The sequence below is a fragment of the Macrotis lagotis genome, chromosome 1 (assembly GCF_037893015.1).
Source record: "Macrotis lagotis isolate mMagLag1 chromosome 1, bilby.v1.9.chrom.fasta, whole genome shotgun sequence".
Lineage (NCBI taxonomy): Eukaryota > Metazoa > Chordata > Mammalia > Peramelemorphia > Peramelidae > Macrotis > Macrotis lagotis.
In genome coordinates, this window is record NC_133658.1 from 634314437 (window position 1) to 634341379 (window position 26943).

Below are 26943 nucleotides of genomic sequence, written 5' to 3' on the forward strand. Positions count from 1 at the left end.
AACTGAACTTCCTCTTTCAGGAGAAAAGATGGACTTTCAATGAAACAGGGGAGTTTCAACCTTTCCTACTGAAACAACCAGAGTTGAACAGAAAGCTTGACCTCCAAGTACAGGACTCTGGTGAACCATAGAGGGAGTGGTAGAGAAGGACTAACTATGAGGAATTTAATAATGTTGAACTCTTTGTATTCCTGCATGGGAAGAAGATATTGATAACTCATATGAACTTTCTCATTTATAAGAGCTGTTAGAAGGAGAATATATACACAGGGCACAGGAAGGAGTGGAATATAATGACATAATATAGTAAAAAGATGGAGTCAGTGGGTGATAAAGGAAAGTACTGGGAGGAAGGGAAAGAAGATGGAAGAAAAAGCTAATAAATTTTACATAAGAGTCAAGAAAAAGCTTTTTTCAATGGAGTGGAGGGGGGGAAGGCAAGGGGGGATGAGTGAGCCTTCCTTCTCATCCACAATGGCTCAGAGAGGAAATAACATACATACTTAATTGGGTGAGGAAATCTTTCTTACCCTAGAGAAAAGTAGGAAGAAAGGGATGGAATAAGGGGGAATGAGGGGAGGGAAGGGGGTACACGTAATAGAAGAGAGGGAAGATTGAAGGAGAGGGTACACAGATACAACACACTTTTGGACAGGGCCAGGTTGAAAGGAGAGAGAGAATAGAATAAATGAGAGTGGGGAGGAATAGAGTGCAGGCATAGCTAGTAATAGCAACTGTGGGAAAAATATTGAAGCAACTTCTCGGGCAGACTTATGATAAAGAAAGTAACTCACCCCAGAGACAGAGTCACTGAAATTTGAACACAGACTGAAGTACAATTCTCTGTCTCTCTCTCTCTCTCTCTCTCTCTCTCTCTCTCTCTCTCTCTCTCTCTCTCTCCTTGAGGTTTCTCATCTTCTTGGGGGGGGGGTTATGTTTACTCTTATAAAACATTCGATTTACATCAATGTATAGCATGGAAACAATGTGAAGACTGTCAGGCAGTTCTGCATGGGGTGGGGGAAGGGAGGGTGGGAGAAAAATTGTAAAATTCAAAACCTTACAAAAATGATAAATACATATTACTACGGTACATAATTGGAAAACAAATAAAATGTTAAAAGGCAAAAAAAAATATAAATTACAGATTTATATACAGATCAGGCTACAGTGGTAAAGTAAATTTCTTCATTAACAGTTTCCTAAACAAATGAAATCAAAGTTTCAATCTAAGGGGGATATAAAAAAGTCAACTAAAAAGTTTAATGTATTTTTAAAATTCAAGCAATTTGCCACATAGGTCAGAGTTATACCTAAATCATTTCCTCTGATTTCAACCTATGATTTCATTTATGTGAAGAATTCCCATTGTGGGGGCAGCTAGGTGGCAAAGTGGATAAAGCACCAGCCCTGGAGGTAGGAGTACCTGAGTACTCTTAATAAGTACCTAGCTGTGTTGCCTTGAGCAAGTCACTTAACCCCACAGCCTTGCAAAAAAACATAAACCTAAAAAAAAAAAAATTTACATTGTGAAAAATCTATCTGTTGTCTGGCACACATTTATGTTTTACAGTCTTAGTGAGGAATAAAGTGATTTGTCCAAGGTAATACAGCTAATATGTATTTTGACCTTAGGTCTTCCTGCTTCCAACTCCAAATTTCTGGCCATTGTTATATTTTTGGAAGATCACTTAACCCCTGTAGACAAATCATCTAACCGTTCTGTGTTTTAAGACTTATCAACTCACTTTATGCCAACATAAGTTCAAAATAGGCACATGATTTAGACATAAAGGAAGATATCACAAGCCAATTAGTGAAGAAGGAATAGTTTGCCAATCAGATCTATGGCAAGGGGGAAGAATTTATGACCAAGCAAGAGATAGAATATATTATGAAATACAAATTAGACAATTTTGATATTATATTATATTATATTAAATATGTTTTGCACAAATAAAATCAATGCAAGCAAGATTGGAAGGAAAGCAGAGGGAAGCTAGATGGCAAAGTAGACAGAGAACCAGCCCTAGAGTCTGGAGGACCTGAGTTCAAATTCAACCTCAAATACTTAATTATGTGACCCTGGACAAGTCACTTAACCCCATTGCCTTGCCCTCCCCCACAAAAAAAGAATGAAAGAAGAAAGCTGGAGAAAAATAATTTTATATCCAGTGTTTCTGATAAAGGCCTCAAATCTAAAATATATACAGAAATTAGTAGAATTTATGGGAATACTGACTGATAAATTGTTAGAGGTTATGAACAGGCAGTTTTCAGACAGATAAATAAAAGCTATCAATAGACTATTTTAAATGTTCTAAATAACTATTATTTTGAGAAATGCAAATTAAAATAACTGAGATACCACCTCATATCCATCAGATTTGACAAAAATGGAAAATGTTGAATATTGGAGGGGATGTGAGAAAACTGAGACACTAATGCATTGTTGATGGAGTTGTGAACTGAGCCAACCATCTGTAGAGCAATTATGAACTATGTCCAAAGGTCAATAAAACTGTGTATATGCTATGGTGCAGCAACACCACTACTGGGCATGTATCCCCAAAGAGATCATAAAAATAGGAGTTTGTGGTGGCAAAGACTGGGAAACTGAGGTGATGCCCATCATTTGAGGAATGGTTGAATATGATGTGGTATATGGTTGGAAAGAAATACTACTGTGCTATAAGAAATGATAAAAAAAAATAAAGGTGGATTTCAGAAAAACTGGGACTTACATAAACTGATGTTGAGTGAAGTGAGCTGAACCAGGAAAACATTGTACACAGTAACAAAAAAATTGAGTGATGCTCAGCTATGATCGACTCTTATAAGCAATACAGTAATCAAAGAAAATTACAAAAGCCTTATGATGGAAAATGGCATCCACAGCCAGAGAAAGAATTATGGAATCTGAATGAAGATCAAAGCATACCATTTTCACTTTTTTATTTGTTTTTTTCTTTCTCGTGATTTTCCTTTTGTTTTGATTCTTCTTTAATAACATGGCTAATATGGAAATATGCTTAACATGAGTACTATAACCTATTTCAGATTGCTTAAAGTCTTGGGGAGAGAGGAAGGAAGGGAGGTTAGGGAAGAAGGGGAAAATTTTGCAAAAATGAATTTTGAGAACTATCTCTATATGTAACTGAGGAGGGGAATACTATTAAGGGGGAAAAAAGACATCAACTTAGTTAAAAACTGCCTAGGGGGAAGCTAAGTAGTACAGTGGATAGAGCACTGACTCTGGAGTCAGGAGGGCCTGAGTTCAAATGCAGACTCAGACACTTAATAATGATCTAGCTGTGTGACCCTGGGCAAGTTATTTAACCCCATAACCTTGCCATAAAAAAAAAAAACCTACCTAGATAAATAGGAAGAGAAAGTTTCCATGGCAATAAAACCCCACACAAATGATCAGCATTTTTTATATACATGAACAAGAAACCCCAAGAGCAAGTGATAGAATGATAAATTCCATTTAAAGTAACTAGAGACAACATTAAATACTTGGGAATCTACCTTCCAAGATAAACCCAGAATATGAACACAATTATAAAGCACTCCTCACCCAAATAGAGTCAGATCTAAATACTTGGAAAAAATGTCAATTGCTCATGGTTAGGTTGAGCTAATATAATAAAAATGACAATTCTACTCAAATTAAATTATTCAGTGCCATACAAATCAAACTACCAAATAACTATTTTACTGAACTAGGAAAAAATAGTAATAAAATTCATGTGGAGCAACAAAAGGCAAGAATTGCAAGGGAACTGATTTTAAGAAAAGGAAAGGAAGGTAGCCTACCAGAATTAAAACTATACTTTAAAGTGGCAGCCTTCAAAGTGCCTGGGACTGGTTAAGAAATAGAATAATGAATCAGTAGATTAAGATACGTTCAAAAGAAACAGAAGTAAATAACTACAGCAATCTGTTTGACAAATTCAAGACATCAGCTTCTGGGATAAGAACTCACATTTGTCAATGAGGGGGAACTGGAAAACAGTATGGCAAAATTTAGGCATAGACCCACATATCACACCCTATACCAAAATAAGGTCAAAATGAGTGCAGGATCATAGATAAATTAATAGACCAAGAAATACTGTTTCTATCACAACTATAGAAAGGGGACAAATAAGAAATAGAGTATATTATAAAAAGCAAAATGAATGGTTTTGACTATATTAAATTAAAAGAGTTTTGCACTAATAAAATCAATGCTGCTAAAATTAGAAAGCAGAAAGCTGGAAAACAATCTTCACAACTGGGAGTTCTGATAAAGGTCTCATTTCTAAAATATATACAGAGAGAACTGCATCAAATTTATAAGGTTATAAATCATTCCCCAAATGTTAAATGGTCAAAGGATATGAATAGACAGTTTTCAAAAGAAGGAATTAAAGTTATATATGATCATATAAAAATGTTACGAATCATTAATGATTAGAGAAATGCAAATTAAAACAACAATGAGGTATCACCTCAAACCAATCAGATTGGCCAAGATGAAAAAAAAGGGAAAATGATCAATGTTGAAGAGACTGTGGGAGAATTAGGACTTTGATGCATTGCTGGTGGAGTTGTGAACTCATCCAACTAATCTGAAGAGCAATATGGAACTATTCCCAAAGAGCAATAAACTGTCCATACCCTTTGACCCAGCAATTCCAATTCTAGATCTATATCCAGAAGAAATCATAAAAAATGGGAAAAGTCCCACATTTTCCAAAATATTTATAGCAGCTCTTGTTATAGTGGCAAAGAATTGGAAATTGAGGTGATGTCCATCAACTGGAGATTGTTAAACAAGTTATGATATATGAATACTATAAATATTATTGTTCTATGAAAAAAAAAACATAAGTGGTAGGACTCTAGAGAAGCATGGAATGACTTACAGGATTTGATGCTGAGCCTTCAAAGAGAACAGAACCAAGAGAACAATGTATACATTAACAAAAACACCATAAGATGATCAACCTTGATGGAAGCAGCTCCTCTCAACAGTTCAGAGAGCTAGCTATACGCATCCAGAGAAAGAAAAAACAAAAAAGACAAAAAAAAAAAGAAAATCCTTCAGAATCTGATGAACACTTTATAAAAATTATGTCTTATGCATCTCTTTCCCTTAATCCTAATTCCTCAAACCAAAAGTGACTAATCTGTAAACATGTTTATCAAAAATATATATGTACGATGTTAACCTGACTGTCGCCGCTGAGGGGAGAAGGGTGGAAGGGAGGGTGGAAAAAACTTTGTAACTTAAAATATATACATATATATATATATATATATGTACATATGGATGAATGTTAAAAAATAACTTTCATGATATGTATTTGGAAAAATAAAATATCAAGTAAAAAAATCACTAATCCTTGATGTAATCACATTGCATGATATCTCAATATAAAAAAGTATAATTTGGAAACTGAACTGAGATATTCAGAAAGAATAACAGTCTATATCAGTGTAATCAATAACCTATGTGAAAAAAACTAAGTGAAACTTCTCTACAAATTAATTTTGGGGAAATAAAATACTACTTAATAGGCAATAAATAAAAAGACTTTAAGCAAACCTATAATTTATTTTATACTAGGAATATGATATAAACTAATTAATGAATTTTATAATTACCTATATTTTAAAATAAATATTAACATTCAATACTTGGAATGTCTAAAACAATAATTCCAACTTTCAAGAAAATTCCCTATATAGCTTTAAAAAAAACCCAAACTTTATTACATCCTGTTGAATTACTATCCCAAAGCTTATGACCTCTAATATTAGTACTCTGACCTTGCAGTAAACTTACAGATAGTTTATAGTCAGAAAAATGAGTTTTTACAGGTACAAGAGGGAATTTCTATTACAGTGAAGGTTATATAATAACATTGATCTGATAACCAATTTCTTAGCACCAAAATCAAGAAGATAGCTGATAGCTAGAAAAACAGCAAGGTGAACTGCAGTATAAATTGCTACCTAATTATATAAATGTTCACATGGCATTCATACTTCCAGCCACTAACATAGGATATTTTTTACATATACCTGTTCATAGTAGATTTAAAACATTGTTTTAATTTTCCTATTATTCTCAATGTCTTACAACAGTATAATTAGTTATACATTAGCAGAAGTAAAGATGCAGCTTTATCTACTACAGGTTGTTCTGACCCCCACCAGAGTAGCCACGATTGAGAATTCCAATTCTTTCTTCTTTAAGGCTACAAAAAATCTTTATGACAAAACTTATTGGGGCTTGAAGTTCTAGAAGCAGGAATCTGCTAATGAGAAATAAAGAGATTTTTCTTGTTAAGCTATGCTCAAAAGTCAACCTGAACATTACAAATTTTTCACTTTCACAAATAAGTGAGTATCCTAGTTTTACTGCCTTAAAAAATTAAACTGACCCTGATGAGGGGAATCCTAAAGAAGTATATACTTGCATTAAAATTAAAGAGCAAATATTCATTCATAATTAAATTTAACAAGTAAAAGGTAGAATTTTTTTCTTGAAGCACTATGAAGGTTTTGATGCCTCAACCTTTGTAATTAATAGAGATTATCAGTTTTTACAAATCAATAAACATACCTCTGCTAGTCAATGACATTTTCAGTCTATCAAATAGGATGAAAAGAAATAGGTGCTGAAAGTTAATGACCCAGAAAGTTGTGGAAAAGACCATCACTATTTTAATAAGAATACTGATCCAAAAGGTTCACTAAAACTTGACTTGAGAGCTGACCCCCCCCCCATGGGTTCCTATTTCTTAAATGATAGCAATCATCTGCAGCATACTCTAGCCAGTTTCTCACCTTTGCCCCACCCTCTCTAGAGAACATGGAAAGCATGAGAAATCATCAGGTCCCAGGTGGACTTAGGAAAACAAAAGAAGAATAAGGAGCAACATTAATATTTTGGGAGAGAATGCTTTTGGAAATTCTAGACACTAAAAGGAACAGTGAAGGGGAAATAGCGAAGTGGAAACTGATAGCCCAGGTAGTGGGCTATCAGCTTTTATTTGATGTTTCCTGAGACACAATGGAATGCCTACAATGGAAAAACTCATTGTATAAGGATTTGGGGACTCAAAAATATGTCTTTGCTCCTCCTCTTTTCTCAGTTTACCTTCTTCCCCTTGAGAATCTCACTCATTCCCTTATCTCCAATTGTCACCTCAATGCAAAACATCCCGAAATATATGACCCTTCATGACTTTCCTTCTGATCTCAAGATTCATATATATTCATCTTCATTTTCTTTTTAATTTATTTAAGGTAATGGGGTTAAATGACTTGCCCAAGGTTACACAGCTAGGCAATTATTAAGTGTCTGAAATCAGATTTGAACTCAGGTCCTCCTGACTCCAGGGCTGGTGCTGTAACCATCACATCACCTAGCTGCCCCAACACACATCTCCATCTTCCTTCAGTACATCAGCACCTTTCAAAATTCAAGTCATTATCTTCTCCACCCCTCTCTCTCCCCACCAACTGTATAATTCATTCTGATACCCTTATTCCTGGTTTCAGTCTACCTTTCCATACTTCTCATTAACACCTGCTTTGAAGATGCACTAAATATCACTACCTTAGCTTTTCCATCTAATTTATGGCTGGAATCTCCTGTATGTTTTCCCTCATTAAAAAATGAGGTCCTTGTATTGCAACTGCCTAGCTTTTTGTCTCTTTGTAACCCCAGAACAATATCTAGCATGTGGCAAATACTTAATTTATGCTTTTTCATTTATTGATTGTTCCAGACAAAACGGGCAGCTTGCTAACTGACCCTCAGACACAACATTCAATCTTCCAACTCCATACCTTTTAAAAGACTAACCTGTCATTTACAGAATCTATTCCTTTCTTATATTTCCATCTTACAATCTCCTAGGTTTTTTCCAAAGTTCTCTTCAGGTGCCACATCTTATACAAGGCCTTTACAGATCACACCATAGCTGTTAGTGCCTTCCTTCACCTCCTCATCCCCCTCCCACCATATCTATTTACACAAGTTGTTTCTCCCAATAGAAAGTAACCACCCTGAAGGCAAAGACAATTTCATTTTTGACTCTGTATTCCCAGCACTTACCTATGCAGTATCTGGAAGATAGCAGGAGTGCTTGTTGACTGATAGAATAATTTGTGCCCCAGCATCATCTACTCGGTTTCCTAAGTCTTCTTGGGGATAAATTCTCTTAGAACTATCTCTTCCCTCTTTCTTGTTTCATATTTGTTCATTTACCAAGTGCTGTCAATGACACTGCCACACAAGCTTCTCCCCACCCTCCCATCTATTCCCACTGCTACTACCATAGAAAAGAATCTGCTTAATACTTAGCAAAGTTATTACCAAACTTCTGAATGATCTTCCCAGTCTCTCCTTCTTCTGATCCATTCTTCCTTCCCACTAGTGCTACAATCAGCTTCCTTGAGAACAAATCTGGTTATATTACTCCAATCAGAAACTCTCCAGTAAATTTCTATTGCCTCCAGGGTAAAGTTTAAACTTCTCACCAAAATGCAAGACTTTCTACCTGTTAATACAGTAGAAAGTAGCTTTTCCATACATTTCATGTTAATATCCTCCACATACACTAGGCCCTAAGCAAAGTCTACTTTTCTCTCTCCTTCCTCCAAATCTTTCTTTTATCCCACGTGGTTCCCTATTCTTGAAAAGCCTTTCATCCCCCTCCTGAATTCCTATCCTTCCTTCAAAACCCAGTTTAAATTCCATTTCCTCTATGAAATCTTCCCTAAGCTATAGGGTAATAAAAAAGCTTCCCCTTAAGATTTCACACATCTGTTTTGAAACTCTCAAATAAACATCATATTATATATTACATTCACCTGAATTGTTGCTTCATCTACCTGCAAATCCAAAGGACCTTTTACTAGAAGGCAACCCATCAAAATTTAAAAGACAGTCACAGTGTTCTATAACCAAGTGTTTCCTGTTCTGAACTTCAGTTTCTATGATATGACAGAATTTAAGTTCCATCATAGTAGGCAGGAATATGTTTTTGTCATTGTATACTAATACGACGTTAGACACATAGTAATAGTGAGCTTCTTGATCACTGTCTAGCTCCTCAGTGTCATTCCCAAAACATTATAAACACAAGTGAAAACAGAACAAAGGATAATTGTCTAACAAACAAATTAGTTCAGATACAAACCTCATTCTGCAGACTGACTTTTTATCAATGGAGTCCAAAAACTACAAGTTATTTTTTTTACTATATCATACTGTTAATGCATAGAGTTTGTAGTCCACTTTCCCCCACCAACCTATCATTTACTGGTGAATCTTGTTTATTTAGACCCTGAATTTCTTTCTTTTTTTTTTGGGGGGGGGGTCAGGTCAATTCAACCAATTTCAAATCTACCTAAAAATTAATGACCTAGGTCTTATCTTTCTATCTTGTCTTGAAGAATTTATGATGAAAGACTTTGTAAAAGGTCCTACTAGAATCAAATATGCTAGGTTAATGGTATTAATTTATCTAAGAGTCTTGTAAAAATGACAAACACAAAAAATGAAGTTAGTCTTGTTCTGGTTGGGATAACTGGTTAGCAATAGCAATCATTTCCCTAAGTACCCCACCCCAAACTAACCTCTTTAAAAATATGTTGTAGAATTTTGCCCAGGGACAAAGTCAGTCTCATTTTCCTGTAATTTGAGCAATCCTCCTTCTTCACCTTTTTTAGAAAGGTAGTAAAATAATTCTATAAAACCCAACATCATTCTCCACAATTTTTCAAAGACCACTGAGAATAACTCAGCAATCCAATCTATGTTTTCGGTACCTTGAAATGTAGCATTTTCATTTTTAGTGGAGGTGGTGGTGGTGGTGATGATGATGATGGTGATGTGATGGTGGCAATAATATCAATAACACACATTTATATAGAGCTTAAGGGTTAACAAGCTCTTTTCTCACAAAATCCCTGGAAAGTTAGTTGTGTATGACTGATTAAATAAATTCACAAGCTCAAAAGAGTTATATGCAGTCATACAAATAGTGCGAGAGAGCAGAAACCAAATACTAGACTCTGTCTACTAAATCTTACTGCTCCTTAGGATTTATCCTTAGCTAGCTAGTCATATTCCACCCTTTCTGTATATATAGTTTTTTTTTACTGTATACCTTCTTTTTTAAATTTAAATTTTTTTTATTAAAGATATTATTTGAGTTTTACATTTTTCCCCCAATCTTGCTTAAAAATATGGAACGCTTCATGAATTTGCGTGTCATCCTTGCACAGGGGCCGTGCTAATCTTCTCTGTACCATTCCAATTTTAGTATATGTGCTGCCGAAGCGAGCACTGTACATATAGTTTTAAAACCTAAAATAGCTAATTAGTTGCTTATCAATATTAATCATCAGTTGCAATATAGTTCCCTCTTTTTCTTCCTCATTAGCAAGCTGATACTGATGTTATCAGAGCAAAGATTCCAATATTTCCCCCCTCCCACCAAAGTACATCTTTTTTTTTTTTAACAAAGCAATGGGATTAAGTGACTTGCCTAAAGTCACACAGCTGGTAATTATTAAGTGTCTGAGGTCACACTTGAACTCAGGTCCTCTTGACTCCAGGGCTGGTGCTCTATCTACTGTGCCACCTAGCTGCTCCCCAAAATACAATGTTTTAATATCAGCTACATTTATGTAACACTTTGGTAAATATTATCTCATCCTTACAATAACCCTGGTAGGCATGTAATATTTTAAATTACAGATGAGGAAACTGAGGCAGACTGATATTAAATGACTTGCTCAAGGTCACACAACAATTATCTGAGGCTATATTTGACTAGTCTTCTTGACTCCAGGACCACCACTTTATCCATTGTACCACCTGGTTGCCTCCTGATTCTCCCAGTGATATTAGATGGCTACAAGCCATGAGCAGCATATAATCAGAATTATGAGTATTTCAAAGGCCAGCAGAAAGAGAAAAAGAAAGAAATTCATATTCAAAGACATATATGACTGGAAGAGGAGATAACCTGATGGCAAAATGCTCATCCAAACAGATATAGGTGGCTCAAGTGTCACGCTAATGACCACAAAAATAATAAAATGCCCAAAGAAAGATTTCCAGAATTCTGGGTGGACCCTGTAGGGCAATTTATAGCATGAAATGAGCAAAAACAAAAAGAGATGAACTGTAATCTCATCTACCACGTGAATATTGTACCCACATGGAATCATGGGATTATACAAGCATCAAGGAATTAAGTTGGCTGAAAAAAGTGGCAAAATTAAAGCAATAAAAACAAAGCTGTATAAAGAATCACTAAAATACTAAACCCTACATTAGAGATATTTAAAAATACAATACAAAGTAGAATATATGAAATTTCAAACACAGTTATGTTTTCAAAGTGGTCCTTTCTAGAATCTTTGTTTTCAAGACGTCTCAGTAGCTATAAAGGTCTTGTCTACAGATCTAAAGAAAAATTTTGCCTAGGTAGTAAATGAGTAACAACTCTTTCTCTCAGGACTGTTTTTGAAGATTAAAAAGTATTCCTTTATTTTTTCCCATGACTATGAACTCAGAAAATTTGATTTCCAATTATCTGGGTACATTTCCTGACTAAAGATGAATTCTACTTTTGCACTAGTTACTTTAGTAATTAAGACACTAACACCTCTACCAGCATGAAAAAGGAGTGATTTGTGAGAAATCACACAACATGTAAAGGATATGACATAGGAGATGGTAGAAAGTTGTGATTATCTACTATGAATCTCACAAGAGATATGGATTTAAATTGCAACAGATGAGAATCAGGTTGGACATTAACAAGAATTCTGTGTTAATGAGAGTACTGAGATATTAGTACATGCTTCAAAAGAAATATTGTTCCCTCTGGAAATTTTAAAGGAAGGATTAGATAACTTTCTTCCAGGATAGTTAAAATCAGTTCTGCCTCAAGGCAAGGAGATGTAGGGATGATCTCTTGGTGTTCTATGGATGTGTCTTTTAGAATGACTAAAAAAAGAGTAAGCCATCATTCTAGGAAGAAATTTTTAGAATATTAAAATACCAACTCAGATGGCAGTCATTTAATATGCTTTTAGTCATGAGAGGTTATCAAAAATAAGATATCCTTTTCAGAAATATATACAAAATAAAATATTACAAATCACTTTGTCCTGTGAATGAAACCAATATGTATTTTTCACAAACTTAGGCCATTCTCTGTAAAGCAAGAATTAGGAAATAATTTTGTTTAACCAAAAGTCTGGGCATATTAAGTTGAATGGAAATTCTTTGTTTATTATTAAGTGATTCCCTACTTTCACTCTTCACAAAGCAACTTAATGAAAATTATCCAATAAATTTTTAACTAAAGATGTTTGACTCAAAACTTAAAACCTCCCTCACAGATTTTTCTGACACATTTTATGAAAAATCATCTTATTTAACAAAGATAAACCTACAATACACCTAACTAGAAGCATCCAGTGGTCGTAGAGTCTGAAAAGCTCAGGCTGATTCTATCACTAAAGGAATATGTCTCAATCCAGGTTAATTGACACTGATTAAGTACTGTGTGCAAAATGCTGCATCACATGCCATGAAAGAAACCAAGTTTCTATAATTATTCCTTTCCTCAGTGATCTTATGGTCAAATAGGGGAATTTGTCATAATCATCATTAGTTATAAAACAAAAATAACAAATATTTCTTACTTCTGCTACTTATTATGCCTATGACCTCTGGCAAGTTTCTTAACCTTGCATGCCCTTAGTCCCTCATCTGTAAAATGAAGGGGTTGTGGTGGAAGGCCTTTAAGGTCTCTTCTAGCTTTATGTCTATGATCCTATGATGATCTCATGTAATAAATAAGAGAGTTCAAAACAAAGTACTAAGGGAAGCCTGAAACTGAATAGGTCATAATTACAAAATGAGAGATGGGATAAAGGAAATTTTTATTTATTTAGTTGAGTTTCATTTAATTAATGGAGATGAATTCATTCTAGATAAAAGAAGGAAAATGATAAGGCAAAAGGTTTGTGTTCCAAGGGACAAAGAAGTGTCCAGTTCGAGGGAAGAAAAAAAGGCAGGGTAGAGGTAAAAAGTAGAGACTTGACCTTTATTCAATAGGTAATAGCTAAGTCTTGGAGGAATTTTGAAAGATTAACATGAAAAGATTTGTGAATAAGAAAAAAATGTGATATTCAGTGATATGGAGGATGACAGGAAGTTTTGGAAGTTAAGTTGAAAATGAGAGCCTATTATAAGAATCCAGGTTGATGGGAATAAGAACTTGTACTATAATGGAAAAAGTGGTAGGGTAGAGTTAAGATATTGGGTTTAAGAGGTTGAAGAAAGAGTGACAAAAAAAGTAAAAATTAACATCAGAGATTTACAAGTGGGAGACTAAGGAATGGTGGTGCTACTTCAAGAAATAGAAGTCCAAAGAAGAAAGATCTTTAGAAGAAAATTAACAAGTTGGTTAGTACATGTTAAGTTGGCCGTGCCAACATAATGTCCAGATAAAGATGTGCTTCAGAATTCCCAAGTCCAGATGGATTTACAATTGAATTCTACAAAACACTGAAAGAACATTAATTATAATTCTATATATAGTATTTGGAAAACTAGATGGAGTCCTTAAAAATTCCTTTTATGACATAAATATGGTGCTATACCTAAACCAGGAAGAGCAATAAAACTGTTAATAAAAATAGATAGAGAGAGAGTAAATCATAGACAAATTTCCCTATTGACTATATTGATGCAAAAACTTTAAATAAAATATTAGCAAAGAGATCACAGCAATTTATCACCAGGATGGTACATTATGACCAGGTGGGATTTATACCAAGAATGCAGAGATGGTTGAATATTAGGAAAACTATCAGCATAACTGACCATATCAATAACAAAACCAATAGAAACCATGTGATTGCCTCTGTAGATGTATAAAGGCTTTTCACAAAATACAGCATTCATTCCTATTAAAAGCAATATACAGAGCACAGGAATTAATGGAGGTGGGGGAAATTGCCCTTCAGAAATTTGGAAATACAGATCTGATGCTAAGAAAAGAGGCGAAGACTTCAGTTTAAGGAGTAAGATTATTTAGAGGCCTAAAGGGACTTCGATTTATGATGATAAGGGGGAATTTATGCCAAAGAAATCAGGGCTCTAAAATATTGAACAATACATACATGAAAGTAAAGTGTTTTCTGGTGTATTCAGAAAAATGATACTGATATATAGTTGTTCAATATGGAGTGGGGTGAGGAGGATGGGGACGACACATGATCATGAGATCTCAAATTAAGAACGGGAAAGGACCTCAGAGTTCAACCCTATCCTTTTACAGACGTGGAAACTGAAGTTCATGGAACTTATTAGGTGATATAACTAGTAAGTTAAAGAGGCAGCAGATTCTGAATCTAGTTCCTGTGACTCCTGAACACATTTGTGCTTTCCATTGTTCCACACTACTACCCTAAACAGTGGGTTGACTAATTGGGAGAAAACCTTTTATAGAAGTGAGAATAGTCATTCTTTCTCAACTCAAGAATATAAAATTATTCAAAGAGTTTATTTCAGTCAATAAATAAGTACTATTCAAAATAGATATGCATCTTAAGTTGTCCATCAGCATACCTATTCATTATGATTCTATAAAAACTTTCATTGTGTTTATTGCCTTAATCTATTATCTTATATCTTTTCACCCTTTCAATCAATTTTCAACACCTTGCAATATTATTTTTGACAATATGACTCAACTGATACTACTGTCTCCAAAGTAACCAATGACCTATTTAATGAGGAGGATAGGGGAATGGAGGGAGGAATAATGGTCTCAGTTCTCATCCTTTCTACAGTAACTGACATTTGTGACTAACTTCTCCTAGATCATCTCTCCTCCCTGGATTTTCATGATCCTGATAACTGACCTTACTTGACTAAATGGGTGTTTTTGCTCTCATTTGTAGGATTAACATACATTTCCTGACTTCTAACTAAGGATCTACTCTAAAGTTCTACCTTGGACCCTCTCTTATTTTCTCCTTAAATACTACTTTATCATTATTTCATCAGATACCTTGGGTTCAACTATAAACTCTCTCTTTAATATATTTACATTTCAGTTCTAGTCTCTTTCCTGAGTTCAAGTCATCATTAAACATCTATCTTTCACAACCAGGAGGTCTGATAAAAGTCTCATTTCTAAAATATATAGAGAATTGCATCAAATTTATAAGGTCACAAGTCATTCCCCAATTGATATGAAAGGATATGAACAGACAGTTTTCAAATGAAGAAATTAAAGTTATATATAATCATATGAACAATGCTCCAAATCACTATTGATTAGAGAAATGCAAATTACAACAACAATGAGGTATCATTAGATTAATCAGATGAGAAAAAAGGAAGATGATCAATGTTGAAGAACTTGTGGGAGGACTGGAACATTAATGCATTGCTGGTGGAGTTGTGAACTGATCCATCTATTCTGGAGAACAATATGGAACTATGCTCAAGGAGCAATAAACTGTTCGTACCCTTTGACCCAGCAATTCCAAATTTAGGACTATATCCAGAAGAAATTGTGAAAAATGGGCTAAGTCCTACATGTTCCAAAATATTCATAGCAGCTCTTTTGGTAGTGGCAAAGAATTTGTAATTGAAGGGATGCCCATCAATTAGGGAATGGTTAAAGGGGTCAAGGTACATGAATACTATGGAATATTATTGTTCTATAAGAAACTATAAATGGTCAAACTCTAGAGAAGCATGGAATGACTTGCAGGAACTGATGCTGAGTGAAGAGAGTAGAGCCAGGAGAACAATGCACACATCAACAATGTTATGAGATGAATACCTTGATGGAAGCAACTCCTTTCAACAATCCAGAGAACTAGGACAACTGTATTGAACTGGTAATGGTTGATATTACCCCCAACCAGAGGAAGAAAAACAAAATAAAATACACAGAAAAAAAAAAAACCACCCTTGCCAAATCTGATGAACACTTTATAAAAATTATCTCTTATGTATCTTTTTCCCTTAATCCTAATTCCTCATGCCAAAAATTACTAATTTGTAAATATGTTTAACAAAATATGTATGTAAAATGCTAATGTGACTGTTCCTTCCTGAAGGGAGGGGGGGTGGGAAGGGAGGATATAGGAGAATTTTTTAACTTGGAAAATACAGTTCCCATTCAACATCATGCAGAAAGTTAAACTTATCGTGTTCAAAACAAAAATCATTATCTTTACCCCAAAATTCTACAATTCTAATTATTTTTCATATTTCTGTTGAGAATACTACTATTCTAGTTACCCAGGTTTGAAATCTCAAAGTTATCCCCATTTCTTCATTTTCCCACATCCCTCAAATCTAACCAAATGTCAAGATTTGTCAATTCCATCTCCCCTACAGCTTTCATACTCATATCATTTTCATTCAAAGCAAAACTAATTCAGATCCTTATCGCCTTTCATCTAAATTAATAGCTTTCTAATTGGTCTCCCTGCCCCAAGATTCATACCACTCCAATTCATCCTCCACTCAGTAGCCCAAACAGAAGATCTAATATCACTTCTCTGCTCAAGAAACTCAGGGGTTTTCTATCACCAATAGGATAAAACATAAACTACCCCTCTTAGCATTGGAAGATCTTCACAAACTTATCTACTCTATAGGCTTATTGTATATTATTCTCATTTACATGTTCTAGACACTAAGAACTAATGTTCTTCCTATACAAAATTTCATTTCCTATTTCTTCATCTTTTCAAATAACCCATGACTAGAATGTAGTCATCTTTACCACCATCTTATGATTCCTTCTTGGCAAGATACTGAAGTAGTTTACTGTCTCCTTCTTCAACTCATTTTACAGATGAGGAAACCAAGGCAAAAAGAATTAAGTGACTTATCCAGGGTCACACAGTTAGTAAGTGTCTGAAGTCAGATGCGAATTCAGAAAGATGAATCTTCCTGTTAACTAAAGCCAGCAATCTATCCATTGTACCACCAAGCTGCACCTTATGATCACAAGCTCCCTTCAAAGTTGAACTTACATGCCACCTCCTTCATAAGTCCCTTCCCAACTACTACATAATTCCAACCCCCAAATTATTCTGTATTTATTTCTTATATACTTCATATTTACTGTTATATGTATGTGTTGTTTCTTTGTTAGAACCATAAAGCTCCTAGGGGAAAGGGACTATTTTGTTTTTGTATACCTAGTGGATAGGCCAGACCCTTGTACACACACACAATAATCAAAATAAGTATTAGTTTACCTATTTATTTTTTATTTATCTATTTATTTATTCATTCATTCATTTGTTTATTCATTCATTCATTCATTCATTCATTTAGTGGTTTTTGCAAGGCAATGGGGTTAATACAGCTAGGTAATTTTTAAGTGGCTGAAATCACATTTGAACTGAGGTCTTCCTGACTCCAGGGTGGGAGCTCTATCCACTGCTAAGCAATAGTTTTATTGATTGCTTGTTGATTTAATAATAACAAGATCAACTGATTATTATTTAGGTTATTTAACAGCTCAAAAAATTAGGAAAAGTGCCAACTCTGATTGAAAAGCAATCAAAATGGATATTAATTTTTATTTTTAATAAATAGTTGACAATATCAGCTATTTTTGTTTTGATTTTTAATATTTTATTTGTTTTCAATTATATACAATAGTAGTTTCTACCTATCACTTCTGTAAGGTTTTTAATTTCACACTTTTCCCCCCCACCCTCCCTTCTCTCCTTCACCCCCCCAGGAGACAGTCTGATAATGTTCACATTGTTTCCATGCTATACACTGATTGAAACTGAATGTGTTGAGAGATCATATCCTTGAGGAGAAAGTAAAATATTAGAGAAAGCAAAATTATGTAGTACATAAGACACTTTAAAAAAAATTGAAGGCAATAGACTTTGGTCTTTGTTTATACTCCACAGTTCTTTCTCTGGATACAAATGGTATTCTCTGTCACAGGTACCCTAAAATTATCCCTGATTATTGCACTGAAGGAATGAGCAAGTCCATTAAGATTGATCAGCATCCCATGTTGCTGTTAGGGTGTACAATGTTCTTCTGGCTCTGCTCCTCTTGCTCCATATCAGTTCATGAAGCAAGTCTTTTCAGGCTTCTCTGAAATCCCATACCCCCTGGTTTCTAATAGAACAATAATGTTCCATATCATACATATACCACAGTTTGTCCAGCCATTCCCCAATTGATGGACATTCACTCAATTTCCAATTCTTTGTTACCACAAACAGAGCTGATATGAATATTTCTGTACAAGTGAGGTTTTTACCCTTTTTCACGATCTCTTCAGGGGTACAGACCCAGTAGTGGTATTGCTGGATCAAAGGGTATGCACATCTTTTTGCCCTTTGGCCATAATTCCAAATTGCTCTCCAGAAAGGTTGGTTGAGTTCACAGCTCCACCAACAATGTATCAGCATCCCAGATTTCCCACAACCCTTCCAACATTAAATATTGTCCTTTCTGGTCATATTAGCCAATCTGATAGGTGTGAGATGGTACCTCAGAGCTGCTTTAATTTGCATTTCTCTAATCAGTAATGATTTAGAGCAATTTTTCATATGACTATGGATTACTTTGATTTCCTCATCTGCCTCTGCATATCCATTGACTATTTGTCATTTGTCAAAGGGTTTGATTTTTTTTTATAAATTTGACTCAGTTCTCTATATATTTTAGAAATGAGTCCTTTGTTAGAAACACTAGTTGTAAAAATGGTTTCCCAATTCATTACATTTCTTTTGATCTTGGTTACAGTGGTTTTGTTTGTGCAAAAGCTTTTTAATTTAATGTAATCAAAATTATTTGATTTGTTTTAAATGATGTTCTCCATCTCTCCCTTGGTCATAAACTGTTTCCCTTTCCAAAGATCTGATAGGTAAACTATTCCTTGATCTCCTAGTTTTCTTATAATATTGTCTTTTATTTCTAAATCCTGTACCCATTTTGATCTTATCTTGGTATAGGGTGTGAGATGTTCATCTAGTCCAAGTTTCTGCCATATTAATTTCCAATTTTCCCAACAGTTTTTATCAAAGAGAGATTTCTTATCCCAGAAGCTGGACTCTGTGTTTATCAAACAACAGATTACTATAATCGTTTCCTGCTATCTCTTTTGCACCTAATCTATTCCACTGATCCACCACTCTGTTTCTTAGCCAAGTTTTGATGACTGAAGGTTATAATATAATTTTATATCTGGTAAGGCGAAGCCACCTTCATCTGCACTTTTTTTTTTCATTAAATCCCTGGATATTCTTGACTTTTTGCTTCAGCACATGAATTTGGTTACTTTTTTTTTCTAGCTCATTAAAGTAATTTTGGGGAATTTGATTGGTAAGGCACTAAATGAGTAGTTTAATTTAGGTAGAATTGTCATTTTTATTATAAAAGCCCAGAATATCAACTACCTTCACTGCTCTAGTAATAATGGAGATCTATCTTCACTCTGCCATATTTGTTGACAATTAGATTAAAGAAAAGATATTGTATCTACTTTCTAAATTCTGCTTCCATTAAATCCAGAAATTGGCAATATACATGATAGGGAATAGCATTACTACTACTATCATGGTAATGGAGAGAAGGCGCTCTTCCAAGTGATGTTTTTCCTCCCTTTTATTTAGATTCCCTTCTGTCTAGTTCTCAGCCAGTCTTTTCTCAGAAGAAGAAACTGAGAAATTGTTGTTTATAACATAAGAAATGAACAAGCCATTCCCCAATTGACAAATGGTAAAAGGATATGCAAAAGCAATTTATAGCTGAGGAAATCAAAGTGATCCAGTCATATGAAAAATTGCTCTAAATCATTACTTGTACCTCACTTGTACCTCACTCATAGCAGCTCTGTTCATGGTGGCAAAGAATTGGAAATTAAGTGAATGTCCTTCAATTGGGGAATGGCTTAACAAACTATGATATATGTATGTCATAGAACACTATTATGCCCCCCCCCAAAGGGATGGGAATTCAGGGAAGCCTGGAAGGATTTGCATGAACTGATGCAGAGCAGTATGAGCAGAATCAGAAAAAACACTGTACACCATAACAGCAACATGAGGGCAATGATCAATCTTGATGGACTTGCTCATTCCATCAGTGCAACAACCAGGGACAATTTTGAGCTATCTGCAATGGAGAATACCATCTGTATCCAGAGAAAGAATTGTGGAGTTTCAACAAAGACCAAAGACTATTACCTTCAATTTAGAAAAAAAAAAAAAAAAAGAAGTTATCTTATTATGTAATTTTTCTATCTCTTATACTTTATTTTTCTTCCTTAAGGATATGATCTCTCTCTCATCACATTCAACTGAGATCAATGAATACCATGGAAACAATGTAAAGATTAACAGAATGCCTTCTATGGGGGGGTGGGGAGAGGGAAGTAAGAATGGGGGGGATTGTAAAACTCAGAATAAATAAAATCTTTCTTAAAAAAATAAGAAAGGTTTAATTTTATCATATGGTCAATCAAACAAGGGGGCAGGTAGCTAGATGGCTAGAAAAAGGCAGTGGGCCTGAAGTCAGGAGTTCTTTCTGAGTTCAAATCTAGCTGATTTAGAGAATTATGTTAAAAATCTTGTTAATTATGGAAGTCTGTTTGCTCCTGAGATGTAAATTTGTTTGCATGATGCAAGGTTGCATGTGGCAACCTTGATTGTTGATTGTATCCTATGGCCCCTTGACCCTGTTATTTTGTTTGTTGTCCCCCCATTTTCCTCTTTACCTAACCTTGGCCATAGATGCTGACATGACAGGAAATGACATGTTGAACTTAGGGGTTGAGCACCTTGAGTCAGGAAGGACCAGTAGCTTGCCATTGGAAGATACCTGGCCCAAGGTGTAAGACCACTCCCCCAGCATGGCCCCTTGCCCAATCTACCACAGAAGAGTATTTAATAGACACATAACTGCTTCTTTCCTTTTCTTTCCTTCTTCTTTGACTCTGCTAGGATAGGTTTTTCTCATACTCTTTCTCAGGCCATGTGGAGTACCATAGGCCTCCCCTATATCATGTTCACAGACTAAGCCAAGCCTCATGGCTGCCTACCCTTTTTTTCTCTCTCTCTCTTTCTCTTTTTTCTCTCTTTCTCACTTTCACTCAAGTTTCACCTAGCCTATTCTTAAATTGGTTACTGCTTTTTTTAACCTGTATATTTGTAATAATTTGCTATAATAAAATCCTGAGCAGTTTTAACATCCCAGAGAGCTCGAATGCCTTTGTCTTTTCAGTGACCTTAAGGTTTCTCAGTTCTCCCAAATTCTATCTTTAATTGATGACCCCAAAAAACTCCCACTGGCAACATAGCCACAGACACTAAATAAATTGTGTGACTCTGGGCAAATCACTTAACCCTTTTTGCCTCAGTTTCTTCATCTATAAATTAATTGGAGAAGAAAACCCCAATGGGTTCACCTAGAGTTGGATGGGAAAACAACAGAACAATAACAACCAACTTTAAGGACTTATTATATGCCCAAGGCTATGATAAGCACTAGGGATACAAAGAAAGGCAGAACCAGCCCATGCCCTCAAGGGTCCTCAGATTCTAATGGGTTAACAATTTGCATACAGCTAGGTACAGGTAAGATATATCTCCTGAGGAAACTGCAGGTAATCTCTGAGGGAAGACATTAGCATTAAAGGCTATGAAAAGAGTCTTACAGAAAGTGAACTTCTGTTATAGTGATTCCCCCTTCATTCTAGAAGAGGATCAAAGACATCAAGAGACTTGCAAATGAATTGGATTTAAGTGAGGCAGGGCTGTGCAAGACCATAGGTCTAATTCTCCCCCAGAGAAATCTGAGTCCATTGGCAAGATATAGGTCAGAATGACTGGCCATGGTCCAAGATACAGCGGGAGATGGTGAGATTTAGGAAGGAAGGTCTCAGGACAAAAGTGAGGAAGAAGAGTATTACAGGTTAGAGGATAAGCAGTAAAAAATAACAGGTGATTTATTAATGATTATCTAATAATCAAATTTGACTAGAATTTTGTGTTATCTTTGGCCTGAGCATAATGTATTAGGAGTGTGCAATTTACTTGACTTTTAAAAAAAAAAGTTTAGACTCTTAAGCAACTATCAATCCTTTCCTTTCATTATCTGCCAAATTTCTTGAACAAGCTGCCTAAACAAAGGCTTCCTTTTCAATATGATTTCCTTCATATCCTTGTTATAGTACTGAATCTGTTCCCTCAATAATCACCACTGACATCCAAATACTCAAATACAGTTCCGTTCTTTTCTATATTTATTCTCCTTGTTTCATCCTCATGTCGAATCTGACACTGTTGATTTCATCCCTTCTGGATGCTCCCCTTCACTTCAGAAATATGAGTACTCATTTTTCTCCCAACTTCTCTACCTCTTCTTTATGTCTTCTCTTTTATTTTTGACTTCTACACATTAAAGTTGATGTGAACCAAGGTTCTGTTCTTGGATTTCTTCTTTCTTCTATTACACGTTTAATTGACCCACTCACTAATTCCACACAAACTGAACACAAATATTAGAAGACTTGGGCTTGAGTTATATGGTCCTACTATTAACTAGTCTGGACATGTGACTATGGACATACAGCTTAGTTTTACTGAGCTTCACAGTTTCATCATGTGTAAAATTATCTCACTAGATTTTTAAGAAACAAAACAGAAACCCATGAGTTTGTTCCTAGTAATTTCAAATGTCAAATAAACATTATTGCTATATCAGGAGTTTATTGTATCAAAGAGTCTACTAAATTTGACTCTTTGGAGGTAAAAGGTAAAACTTGTGAAATTCAAATGAAACTGTATGCACATAAACTTTTTGGATTAATGATTCCGAATTGTCAAAAACAATCAACAATCAAAAAAGAATAATACATTAGTTTGTTCCTCTTCCTGACTTCAGTTATTAGTTGGATATATGTATCAGTGATCATATATAATAAGTAATTTATTTGTCCTTTATATCACTTTATAACAAGGTAAAATTGAGGTTCCATAATAATGTTCCAATTTGAAATCATTTTATCATTTGACAAAATGTTTCATTCTTAAAAAAGCATACATAAATCTAACATATACACAGTGACTCACAGCACATTCAGATAAGATACATTACTGTTCCCCTTTATACCTTTATCCCAAATTGCAAGACAGCTAACTTTTGCAATTAAAATTTAAGGCATTCAGATTTCCAAAGTCTAAATAGATTAGTCAGTTATTACAATGAAAGCTAAATCTCAATTCTGCTCTACAAGCTACTGTCTACAAATCTGTTTTAAGACTAAGGAGTTGGGAATGCTTTTCAAAAGAGAATGGTTATGCAGTCTCATCAGAGAAAACAACATATATATATACTGAATGGAGTATAGACATCTAGAGTAAGGAGAGAAGAGGGACAGGGGAAGGGGGGGATATGAGTGATGGAGGAGAGCGTGGACCATGGGGGAGAGTGGTCAGATATAACACATTTTCTTTTTTTACTTCTTGCAAGGGGCTGGGATTGGATGGCCCATCCCGGACCACAGGGTGGGAAGTGGTTGCTGGGCCTTAGGGGTGGTATGTGGGGCCTCTTGGCCCCAGGGCTGGTGATCAGTCTGCTTTACCATTCATCTACCCAACAACACATTTAAGAAGAGGGACAGAGTGAAGGAGAAAGAAAATATAGTATATGGTAGTGGGGAGGTATGAATGGAGGGAGTCAGCAATGGCAATGGTGGAAAAATATGGAAGTAGCTTTTTGTGATGGACCTATCCTAAAGAATGTGATCCATCTGCAACAGAGCTGGTGGTGTTGGAACACAGACTGAAGCACATTTATAATTATCATTATTATTATCATTATCATCACCATCATCATTTATTATTATTGTTATTATTATTATTATTATTATTAGGGGTTGGGGTTTGCAGGGCAGGTGGGGCTGGGTGCCTTACCCAGGACCACACAGCTGGGTGATTGTTGGGTGTCTGGGCCCGGATTTGAGCTCAGGTGCTCGTGGCTCCAGGGCCAGTGCTCTGTCCACCGTACCACCTGGTTGCTCCTATTATTATTTTTTTAATTTTAATTTTTTTCTCTTTCCTTTACTTTAATGCTCCTGAGGGTCTACTTTGGGGGGGTATTATGTTTACTCTTAAACAAGAATATTTTAATAATGTATAAAAAACCATCATTTGTACAAAAATAAAAATAAATATTTTTTAAAAAGTGAATGGTTAAAAAGTTTAAGACTTTGACCCAACAATAACACTACTTGGTCTATTTCTGCAGATAAATAAGGAAAAAAGAAAAGAACCTATATATTTTAAAATGTTTATAGTAACTCTCTTTGTGAAATCAGAGAACTGGATATTGCACGGTCAATCAATTGAGAGATAGCTAAACAAGTTGTAGTATATGATTGTGAATATTGCTGTGATAAAAGAAATGATAAGCTCAATGATTTCAGAAAAACCTAGAAGGACTTAGAAGCACTAAACGGACAGAACCAAGAGAATATTACATACAGTAATAGCATTATTGTTTTAAGAAGAATTTTTAATGAATAATTTATTTTGAACATATAAAGAAAGATGTTATCTGAACCCAAAGAAAGACCTGATAAATAGAAATGCATAGGATAATTGTGTGTGTGTGTGTGTGTGTGTGTGTGTGTGTGTGTGTGTGCATCTGAATTTAATGGTAACCATCTCTAGGATAGGAGTGGGAAGAGGGAATGGAGGAAGCAAAAAAAAAAAATTTCCATGATAACTGTTGTGCACAGTTGTGCACAGTAGATTTGCAGTTTCATGTGCAATCATCTTTTTTTTTAATTGTTCTATGCTAATAGAATGCCTGCTTTATTCCATAAAAATAAAATTTAAAAAATAAAGTGTGAAGTACTAAGATTTAAAGAAAGTTAAAAGGTGCAACATTTTATTTTCAATAGCTCCAACAACCAGACCAGCAGTGTCTACTGCAACTAGCTTCTTGAGCATTTTCTTCGGCGTCACCTATGAGTGCTATCCATTCCTAAATCACTGAATAGTATCACCAGCGAGACGCTCCTGGAACTCCGCCAGTCCTCCACACAGTCAAGTTTGGCACAGAGCAACTATATCAGGTAGGACAAACACACAGATGTATGACAAAAAGAAGTAGACAACAGCAGAAAGACAGGAAAAATGATAAAAGTTTGACAACTCCAACAATACAGCATGTTTATGTAACTCTGGGAAACAAAACCAACAGGCAGATCAATCTCATAAACAGAGATACCTTGGCTCCTTTCAGGAAGGATGATGTTTGGCTTATGTAACACAAAGACAAGAGTCACAATGAGGAGTCAGACTAAGAGGAGTCAGAAGCATAAGCCAGAGGAAAGTCTTCACTTGGATAGGGAACATTTAAAAGACTGTTGATCCCATGCCAGTATTTTTATCTGTACATGGCCAGGAACATCATCACTCTCAATCATAAAGGATGAAAAAGAGAATTAATCATACTTCATTCATTCAACAAACATTTATCGAGTGCCTATTACATGTGAGACCCTATGCTATTGTATTCATTCCTAGTACATTTCCCTAAGATTGCTAATAGATATGGCTCTCAGACAAATTTTAACACATTAGATTTTCACAAGGAAAACTGTTTGGGGGCAATTGTTACTGCACACTGGTTACAGAGATTCAATAATTTCAATTCCTCTCAACCACATATACAACATATACTCTTTCTGTCTTTTTTTGTTCAGATATATTTGTGACCATTCCAAGGAAAATTACATATTCCATTAACATGTGAGTTCCTCTCAGTCACCCTTTCAATGTTTCAGGGTAATGATAGAGTATAGAATCTCGTTTCACAGGCTTGCCTTTTTTTTCCTTTTGGTAGGGTTTCAACTGCAAATCTTCAGTGCCAAGAAGCAATGGGTAGTGTCTAATGCTCTTCTACTACAAGTAGTACATATATATATATATATATATATATATATATATATATATATGTATATATATATATATATATATATATATATATGTATGTATGTATTAGCCCAATTCTCACTTATTCTGTCCCTCCAATCATCCCTTCCTCCTTCCAAATCCACTTTGACCTCATTTTACTACAACATTTTTAATAATACCAAAATGTTTGCCATTTCAAAAACACTTTTTTAACATGAATTTTCTCCCAGTGATGCCACAAGGCTACAAATCTCAGAATGCCATAACCTCAGCTAAAACAAAAGTACAAATAAACCCAAGGGCAAATTTAAGATTCATGCTGCACAACATAAAGAAGGAGCATATTACCAATCACAGTTTACATATAAGGGAAATTACTGAAGTCATATATGATCACAAAAGGAAGTGAGCTGGCCATGTATGAAGAATGGAAGATGATGGATGAACAATTTGAGTTGGCATGCTGGTATGCTAGAAATAATAAAAGAATAAAAAGAATCTACCACTCTCTGGCTAGATCCTTTGGAAAATATGGGAAAGATTTGCAAAGAATGAGATACAGAGGCTACTGCAAACTACATTGGCAGAATGAGAACACACAAAAATAAAGTCATAAATTCTTAAAAGTATTAAAATAAGGGGGCAATAAACACTATTTTAATGCATGAAGATGCCAAAATCAATTTTTATCTCCCCTAAAATTTAGTTAAATTAAAAAAATTAGCCATTTTGAACACAAGAAATAACAAATAAAGTTAAGATTAACCATAGTGCTTTCCTTAATCATTCACAAAGTTTAGGTACTGCAATGTAATAGAAAAAAAACACTGATTTTTGAATTTGACCCCAGGGGTCCTGGGAGTCAAATTCCTACTCTTATTATCTGTGTGAACTTGGGGAAAAAACAAA

At 34.9% G+C, this 26943-nt stretch overlaps 1 protein-coding gene and 1 non-coding gene across 15 annotated transcripts in view; both read right to left on the reverse strand.

Annotated features, from left to right (window-relative positions):
* The window catches only part of GTDC1 (glycosyltransferase like domain containing 1), a 671515-nt gene that overhangs the window by 511865 nt on the left and 132707 nt on the right, over nucleotides 1-26943 (reverse strand). The window lies entirely within an intron of this gene.
* On the reverse strand, nucleotides 10252-10358 carry LOC141510351 (U6 spliceosomal RNA). Its single transcript, XR_012474848.1, has one exon. It is a non-coding gene; the product is annotated as a U6 spliceosomal RNA (small nuclear RNA).